Consider the following 9,260-nt stretch of genomic DNA (forward strand, 5'->3'; position numbering starts at 1 on the left):
GAAGGTAGAGAGAGTAGAAGGTAGAAACTGCTGCTCTGTGATTTAACTGTGATGGTGAATTGAATGAACTGCTTCTATTTGGAATTGAACTACTGTTTATTGTGCACTGGATAAAGAGCCCAGACTGGAGCTGACTGTGAGCCTGTATTGAATCCTGGTATGTGCTGTTAGCCTACTTAAAGGGGACTATTTGCCACACACTTTCAGGTGGCTTATATGTGCTTAAGATTGAAGGTGAATGCTGTTGTTGGAACTGTGTATCAGGTCTACTAGAAACCTGCATGGAATAAAGTCCTTAAGATTGAAGTTGCTGGTGGACATTTATTTCTTGACTGTACCAGGAGCCTTTGGCTGGAGGAGATTGTTCTATCCTTGGCTGCACTTAGAGGTACCTGGTTAAAATATCACCTAGTTAAAGAACAGAGAACTTAAACAAACTCCAGCTCTCTTAGAGGCCACGAAAGATGTTAAGTGGGAAGGTTCCATAAACACACATTTTACCATATTGTATTGTACTATACATTTGCAAGGAAATCTAAGATAGAATGTGCCTCCTAGCTGCAAAACGGCAGGTTTCAATAATAAAAATTGCCTACGCCTTCTCTGCGTATCTCTCGAGACATCTGGGAACAAAAGTATTTTAAGGCCCAAGAATAATTTGTCTTTGTTCTGAAAAAACACTTGAAAAAGCCATTGCTTATCTGGCAGTAGAGCCACTGTGGCTACCAAAGTTGCAGCTGTGGCCAATTCAGTTTCAGATGTCTCCAGTAGAGGAGTGTGGTAGCCGTGTTAGTCCACTCTTAAGGTTATCAATAGAAATCAAACAAAATAAAACATGGAAAAGAAAATAAGATGATACCTTTTTTATTGGACATAACTTAATACATTTCTTGATTAGCTTTCGAAGGTTGCCCTTCTTCGTCAGATGTCTCCAGGAAAGCTGTAACATCTAGGGAATTCTGTTGCTGTTGTTGTCCCTGTTCTCTTTGAGGTATATAATACACCTGAGTGAAAGGAGGTAAACTTGTTTCTGGAATTTGTAATATTTCTTGAAGATATCTTTTTAACATATCCAATTGCTTTACCATTTTTAACTTTGGGAAGTTTATAAATCGAAGATTACAATGTCGTATATGATTCTCATATGTTTCTGTTTTACTTCTCAGGATTGAGATATCTTTTAACATTGCTGTTTGTAAATTTCCTGTATTTGAAATATTTTTTCCACAGTCTCAAATTGTTCAGAAGAAAACTTTATATCAATTTCATTTTTTGTCATGCTTTGTTCAATCCCAGCAACATTTTGCAATGCTAAACTAGTCTGCTGTGAGAAAGTTTGTGCCAATTGAGAAATTAAGTCCCACAAGGAATCCAAAGGTACCTCTGCCGATTTTTTTCAATATCCCTGGAAGCAAATTCTTCAACGGTTCTGGGATCTTTCCATGTTCAGTTCCTCTTTGACCCGCACCTGTTGTAGCCGGGCTGCTCTCCTTGGGGGATTCCAACTGTCCACCCGTTTCCCTTACAAGATGGTTCTCCTGAACTTCACTCGATTCAGGGGCTACTCCACTCAAAGGTGAGGGCCCCGTCGATCCTTTGGTGGGAGAGCTAGTCCACTGTGATTGCGGGGGCGGAGTTCTCAGGTTGGGGCTCAGTGTAACATCATGCCCTGGAGCCACCGATATTTCCTCCAATTCGCCGGCGTTTCCTAAGGGACCGCTCATGATCTCACTGCCCTGTTCTGGAGTCCTCACAAAATGGTCCATAGGACCAACAGATAATGTGGTAAGCTGCAGGGAAGTCCGGGCTGCTGCTCTACCTCTTCTTTTCGGTATTTTAGATATCGTAGGAAACGAGGTCCTCAGCATCCTAGATGTATGCGGCCATCTTGGATTCTAACATTTTCATTTTTGTTTTCCATTCCTTTCCTAACATACTTCTTGTTGCTTTCTTAGCCACCGCTGCACACTGATAAGAGGTTTTCAATGTATCATCAACAATGACACCTAGATCCTTTTCCTGGGTGGTGACTCCTAATGTGGCACCTTGCATTATCTAGCTATAATTTTGGGTTCCTCTTTCCCATATGCATCATTTTGAACTTGCTCACATTAAAATCATCTGCCATTAGGATGCCCAGTCTTGTAAGGTCCTTTTGCAATTTTTCACAATCCTCTTGTGATTTAACAACTTTATTATTATTATTATTTGTTACATTTGTATCCCTCATTTCCCCACCTTTTGCAGGCTCAATGTGGTTTACATATAACTGTTAACGGCGGTAGCCGATTACGGTCGGAACAAATACATGGTATGAATGAATACAAAGTGATATTGTGGTAGAATGAGGTACATGTAAGGTAGGTATAGTTGGGGGGAACTTAGAGAGGAAAAGGGGGAAGAAGAGACATTGAATAATTGTGTCACCAGAAAATACAATTACTTCACTAGTTATTCCCATTTCTGTATCATTTATAAATATGTTAAAAAGCAGAGGTCCCAGCACAGACCCTTGGGGGAACTCCACTATCTACCCTTCTCCATTGAGAATATTGACCATTTTAACTTTGCTATGTTTTCTACCTTTTAACCAGTTCTTAGCCCGTAATAGGATATTACCTCCTATCCCATGACTTTCTAATTGCCTCAGGAGTCGTTCATGAGATACTTTGTCACAAAACAACGCAAGACAGAGAGATGCAATGGATGTTTCAAAAATCAAGGCGAATCAACAAAGTTGTCCTCATGTGCTCCTACTGAAAGATAAGGTTGGTAGATTAACCGATTGACCCAGAACCTTTATTTCAAGTGTTTGTGGTCACATGTTAGTTTTGAAGTGGCAGCCATTCAAAGCTGGAGCCTGGGAACAACTGGACCCAAGCTATAAATTCCATAGCACAAATGTACTTTAATAGAAATGATGAAATAAAGTGAAGCAATCCAAGAATCTCATTTCCTAAGAATCTGATTTCTGGTATCTGACAACACATTGTATACAGGATGATATCAAGAAACTTTTCCACCAACAAGACATTTACAACAATGACTTGTTAATATTAAGTTGCAGATGCACAACATAATGAGAGCATAAAGGGGAAGTTGAATGTTTACTACATATTTTATTACTATGTTAACAACAAGGATGATTCACACATTTTACTTCCAGGACCTTCAGAAGGGGATTGGCTATTTCATTCTTACTGCAATACCTATTCCGGTGCATTCAAAATGAGCATATAAAGAATTAAATTATATATGTTCACTACAACATTTTAAATGGCATTTGTATTCTATTTTTACCTAGTAAGTACAATAGCGAGTTTAAAATAAATGGGTAGCAGCAGTGGTGATCAATGGCCAATACATGTATCCATGTATTCTAGCACCACTGACTATACATTTTAATTTATATGCTTGTATTTAGCTTCAGCCCATCACTGTTGCCATTGAAACTTAGCCCCAGAATTACTGGGCATATGGATAGATATACCATGAGTCAATGTGGATTACGCAAAGGAAATTCATGTCTTATCTTCAAAAACGTTCTAGCAAGACACAATGTACACACTGGTGACCTTCCCAGCAACATTCCCACACACCTTCCTGCCCACCACCACTGCATGGAACCAGACAGTCTTGTTGGCAGAACAGTGAAGGTGTGCTGCGCCATTCTTCCCTCAGCTCACATTTGAGTTCGGCTTTTTGCTGCCTTCTGTGTAAGTGCTCTATGAGGCCAGTTTCACTTTGCTTTATTGTTCTGTAGTGTTTTTCAGCACTTGTAGGTTTTCTTTGTTTGCCGTAGCTCATCAGCCCCTTTAGGCTTAACCACATGTCCCAAACATGTCCCAGAAAACTGCCAATGGTTTTAAGAACCACTTCCGGTGTAGCAAGACCATGAGGGGCATAATCGAAATGGGCGCCCAAGTTTTCCTGAGGACGTCCTTGCAGTGAGAAGGAGGCAGAGAAATTGAAGAAAACTGAACATGAAAGATGAGTAACAAACAGACATATTTTGTTATCAGGTGTATGTAATTCCCAGAGTTTGTTCTGGTCTTAGTTTTTGTGACCCACTTAGAACTGAAAGGTGGAGGAGTAAGGAGGGAAACTTGTGACCTCGATTGGCCACTGTTGGAAGCAGGATACTGAGCTAGATGGACCATTGGTCTGACCCATATGTCTATTCTTATGATAAAAGGAGGAACAGACATGGCTTTCCAGGCAGAGAGGGAGGAACATAGCCCATAGTTTTGGTTTCAGCTGAACATGCACCATCATTTCTGGCCAAAACTGAAACAGATATGGGTCCAGTTTTGGTGTCAAAACTGAAATTCGGTCAGCCTCTATAATCATCTTCCAACTTCTCTATCTGATAATATATGCTTACGTCTGGTTGGTGTCATCTGTACCTTTCTTCCCTCTTGCCAAGGGCACGGTGATGTAATTATGTTCAAGATAAGGGTAAGAACAAGCACTATCTCTGTCCCTCTTCCTTCACAATACTCCCACTGAGAGTACTAGTACTACGCCTGCTGACCTCTAGATGCAGCTCACAGTTCCTATCCATGGAAGAGCGTAGCAATGTGTGATACACATGCACACATGAAAGTGGTTACTGGCCCCCGACTGAAGCACACAATTACCTACAAACAAGTTGTACTGATACAATACAATAAGACATTTATATTCCACTGCTATCTTTCAGAATTAAGTGTGGATTACAGTATAAGAAGCTGGATAGTACCAGAACTAACATTTCATAAAATTAATTTAAAAAAGGATTATATGACAAACATTGGAAATGTGAAAGTTTTTAATTTCTTCCTAAATCACAGGTCATTATGTTCTTGTGTAATTTCTACAGACCTGCTTGACCTGATGCATTTCTGGTTTCTATACGTGGCTCTGAGTATCTGCCCCGTCAGTGAGAGGCACTGTCCTGAAGCACACTTGCACACCACACCAGGCACTTGTGTTTAAGTGCCACTGCCTCAAGTCGGATAATGTAAGGTGGAAGCAGAATGGCAGGGAAGTGCTGGACCTGAGGCTGGAAGGAAGGAAGAGAGGTGCTGAACCTCAGGAGGATGGTACTGAAGGGAAAGGAAAGAGATGATGGACTCTGGGAGGAGGAGGGGCTGGAGGGAAAAGGGAAGAAGGTGCTGGACTTGTGGGAGGAGGGGGTTGAAGGGAAGGGAGAGATTGATACTGGACCCATGAGAAGTGGGGGCTTGGAGGGAAGAGAGAAAAGAGCTGGACCTACAGGGTGAGGGGTTCAAGGGAAGGGGTAGAAGTGCTGTACCTGTGGGGGGTGGGGCTGGTCCCCTGACAGGAGGAGGAGGGAGGGAGGGCTTGAGGAAAGAGAGAAAGGTGCTGGACCTACAGGTGAGGGGGGTTAGAAGAAAGGGAGAGAGGTGTTGAACCTATGGGAGGAGGAAGGAAAGCTGGAGGGAAGGGAGAGAGGTGTTGGACTGGTGGAAAGAGGGAGTCTGGAGGGAAAGGAGAAAGGTGATGGATCCACAGGGTGAGGGGGGGCTTGAGGGAAGGAAGAGAGGTGCTGGAGGGAAGTGAGAGAGGTGCTGGACCTGCAGGAGGGGGGGGGGGGGGGGAAGATAGATGCTGGACCAAGGGGATGAAGGAAAAGGGAGTCAAATACTTAACCTACAGCAGGATGGAGAAAGGGAAGGTGGGCAGTGAGCCAGGGGAAGGAAAGAGATTGGTAGAGAAGCTAGATACAAAGAACTTGCCATGATTTTAGCTAACCATCAAATTATCCCATTAGCATCATATCTATGTTAGTTGAATGCTCTAATGCATGCTTATTAGATGTATCAGTATTGTGCTAACATTGTATTATATATCTAGTATTTGAATTCCACTGCTGTTAAGAGTATATTTTAATACTGTTTCATGGTAGTTCCTATTATTAGGCTTCAATTTACTGTTTGCAAGTTTACCTCATTTATTGTATTAATATTTATTCTTGGTTATTTTACTATTGTTATGCTGTTAACAAAATTGTAAATTTTATGTTAAACTGTATCTGCTGTAAACGCCGCCTTTAGTGAATCTCTTTGTAAAGATGATGAATAAATCCCAATAAATAAATAAAAATAAATAGATGGGGTGGAGTCAGAGAGGGGAGAAGAACATTGGTGTGGGGGAAGAAGAGATGGGAGAAGCTGGCACAGGGAGGTATAAGAAACAGGGGGAAGATTATGGGCTTGGGAGGGAGCATAGGGACAGAGACTCAAAAGTGAGCTGTTGCATGGGGGTGTTATATGCACCCAGTGGGGCAATGCCGGACATGGGATGGGGGTATATAGACACAGAGGACAAATGCTGGATATGGAGGGAATAGGGACATAGGGGATATGAACACCGGGGAGATGCTGGATAGGGAAATATGGGGACACAGAAGGGGGGAAGATGGATGGTAGACATGAAGAGAGAAGAAATGTCAAATGGACAGGAGATCCTGGCGAGTGAGTTAAGAAACGACAGAGGGAAGCAGAAACCAGAGCCTGGGAGCAACATGATTTGAAAAATAAAATGACCAGACAACAAAAGGTAGAAAAAATTATTTTATTTCCTATTTTGTGTTTAGAATATGTCAGATTTGAAATGTACATCCTGCCAGAGCTGGTGTTAGACATGGCTGGGGCTCATGGCAAGAAATTTGGGAAGGGATACCAAAGCCCACTACCAGGCTACACTGCCTTCAGCTTCTGGCAGGCTTGGGGTTCTCTCTGTACAGGGGGCCGAGGGCAGTTGCCCTAGTTGCACCCCCTAACACCATCCTTGGCATGTGCCATCTTTATATTTTGCACAGTATAGGAGGAAATGCATCTCTTTCTATTTCTCTGGTGTTGGTGTTGTATTACATACAAGGTCTGGCTTCCTGGGGTTTCAGTTTAGTTTGTTAGTTTGTGATTACTTATTCTGTATTTGGCCTTTGTGTTGTATATGTGTGTGACCAGGGCCGGTCTTAGGCTGAGGCGACCGAGGCGGCCACATAGGGCCTCGCGCCTAAGGGGGCCCCGCGCGGCACACCTCAACTCTGCCTCCTCCATCCTGCTCTGGCCTCCGGGTGCTGCCTTCAACAGTTCCGCCACTGGCCGCCGCCAGACCCAGCCAGATGAAACTGCTCTGTGCCTCTCCGTGGTGTGAGCCTCCTGGTGCCTAACTTCTGCGGCACGCTCCCAGCGCTACAACGCACTCTCACCCCGTGACCTCCTGACCGCTGATGCAATGCGCGGCCCGCACACCCCAACGACACGCAGGCTGCCGCGACACAGCTTTCTTCCTCAAGGGTGGGCCGCATTGTACTGGAGGGCACTGCAGGAAGACCACTCTGAGTCTGTCTCCTTCCATTTCTGTTGCATGCATCCAGTAGTTGGGCACACCCACAGCCTGGTTCTGCTGCACTGGTGGTCTGGTGGACTAAAGGGAAAATAGCAGCAGCAGCAGCCGGTAAGTCCTAATTTCTCAGTGATTTTGAAGGAAGAGAGAGAAAGACTGGATCAGAAGGAGAGAGATACTGGGGAAACAGAGGGAAGGAAACAAGAGAGACCTGCTGGAGCAAAGGGGAGGTGGAAGATGTGGAGAAATGCTGGTCTGGGGGGATTGGTGGACGGAAGAGACAGACTGGATCAGGAGGAGAGATGCTGGACTATGAGTGAGGGAGGGAAAGAGGCTGGACCAAGGATGGGGGTACAGGGGGTAGGGAAGAGAGAAGCTGGACATAGGAACAGGAACATAGACAGGAAATGCAGACCATGGAAGGGAGCATAGGGCAAGCAAAGAGATGCTGACTATAGACAGAGGATATGGACACTAAAAGGACAGTTGCTGAATATGGAGGGAGGATAAAGACAGGGACACGGAGACACTGGTGGACAGGGTGAATAAGGAGAGAGAGAGAGAGACAGGGGAGAGACCGAAGGATAAAGAGAGAGAGAAAACGCTGAATGGAAGAGGGAGGGAGTGGGAGATGTTGGATGGGGGGAAGAAAGAGAGAAACACTGGATGAAAGATCATGTGACAGAGGGGAGAGAGGGGACATGCTGGATGGAAGAAGGAGAGAGGGGGCATTCTGGATGGAAGATGGGAGAGGTGGGAAAAGCTGGATGTAAGTAGAGATAGAGAAGGGGAGAAGCTGAATGGAGGAGAGAGTGGGGACATGCTAGATGGAAGGGGGAGGGGGAGATAGAGAAAGGGAGACACAGAAGTGGGAGAGAGGAGATACATTGGTTGGAATGGGAGAGTGGGGGGGGGGCACTGGATGAATGGGGAGAGGGGGATACGCTAGATGGAAGGGGAAAGAAGAAATGCCTTTTCCATATTTTGCTTTATTTTTTTATTTGTTAATTTGTAATGTGATTGGAATATGTCATATTTTAAAATTTACATCTGCTATCTTTACATTTGGCATATATTTTAGTGTTGCATTCATTGAAGAGTCTAGTTTCTTGGGGTTTGGTTTAATTTCAGAAGTTCTTAAAATCATATTAGTGTATTTTTAAGAATATGGGTTGAAGAAAATGTAAATATTTTACATATGACTGTACATCTGAGGTATGCCTAGTTATATTGCTGTAAATTAATCCATAAACATTTGTATTTTTGTCTACATATTTCTATTTTTAGTTCATGGTTACTTATTCTATACCTGGTAAGGGTCTATCCGTGTTCTGTATGTGTGAAAGACCAGGTATTCTGTTGACACTGAATGTCTATGTAGGGCTGATCTGTTCTAATCCGGTTTGTTTAGTTTTCCAGTATTAATGTTGCATTGTTTACGCTGCTGCCCTTGCTGTGTGACTCCTGGACGTTAGTGCTATTATGGTATTGTAGAACTGTTCTTTAGGTCCTAAGGACATTTTTTGTGTTTTATATCACTTTATTATGTGTGGTACTAGTCTTTGGGATGTGATTTTAGATCATGCCTTTCTCAGCAGTAGCTCAAGGCGAGTTACATTCAGATACAAAAGTCAATTCTTCCTTCTTCATGGAAGCTTCGCGGCAGCAGAGGGAGCTGATTTCAAAGCAGCACACCCAGGAGCAGGCGGACTAGATTTAGGACAGTCAGTCTATCTCCAATATAGCTGATTTATGGAAACATTTGCTACTGTAAATGTGTTGTGGTTTTGTCTTTAATGGGAACCTATGCACTTACATCTTTTTTTGGCTACTTGGGGATCTCAGTGTTGCCTCTCTGGTTTGATGGGTTACAGAGTAATAGGGGAATTTGAAAGTACTGGATC

The sequence above is a fragment of the Microcaecilia unicolor genome, chromosome 3 (assembly GCF_901765095.1).
Source record: "Microcaecilia unicolor chromosome 3, aMicUni1.1, whole genome shotgun sequence".
NCBI lineage: Eukaryota > Metazoa > Chordata > Amphibia > Gymnophiona > Siphonopidae > Microcaecilia > Microcaecilia unicolor.